Below are 260 nucleotides of genomic sequence, written 5' to 3' on the forward strand. Positions count from 1 at the left end.
CCCCGCCCGTTCGGCCCCGCCCGTTCGGCCCCGCCCGTTCGGCCCCGCCCGTTCGGCCCCGTTCGGCCCCGCCCGTTCGGCCCCGCCCCTCGCGGTGTTACCTCAGGCTCCGCGCGGGTCGCAGAGGGAGCGCTTGGGGACACCGGGGGTGGCCCCGGTTTTCTCTTCCCCCTGTGCCTCGTAAGGCTCGGGGCTGTGCGGTCCCTGAAGGAGGGGTGTGCGCAGGGGAGCCTGCCCTGAGCCGAGGTCACCGGCCGCAC

This window comes from Oxyura jamaicensis, chromosome 14, assembly GCF_011077185.1.
Source record: "Oxyura jamaicensis isolate SHBP4307 breed ruddy duck chromosome 14, BPBGC_Ojam_1.0, whole genome shotgun sequence".
Lineage (NCBI taxonomy): Eukaryota > Metazoa > Chordata > Aves > Anseriformes > Anatidae > Oxyura > Oxyura jamaicensis.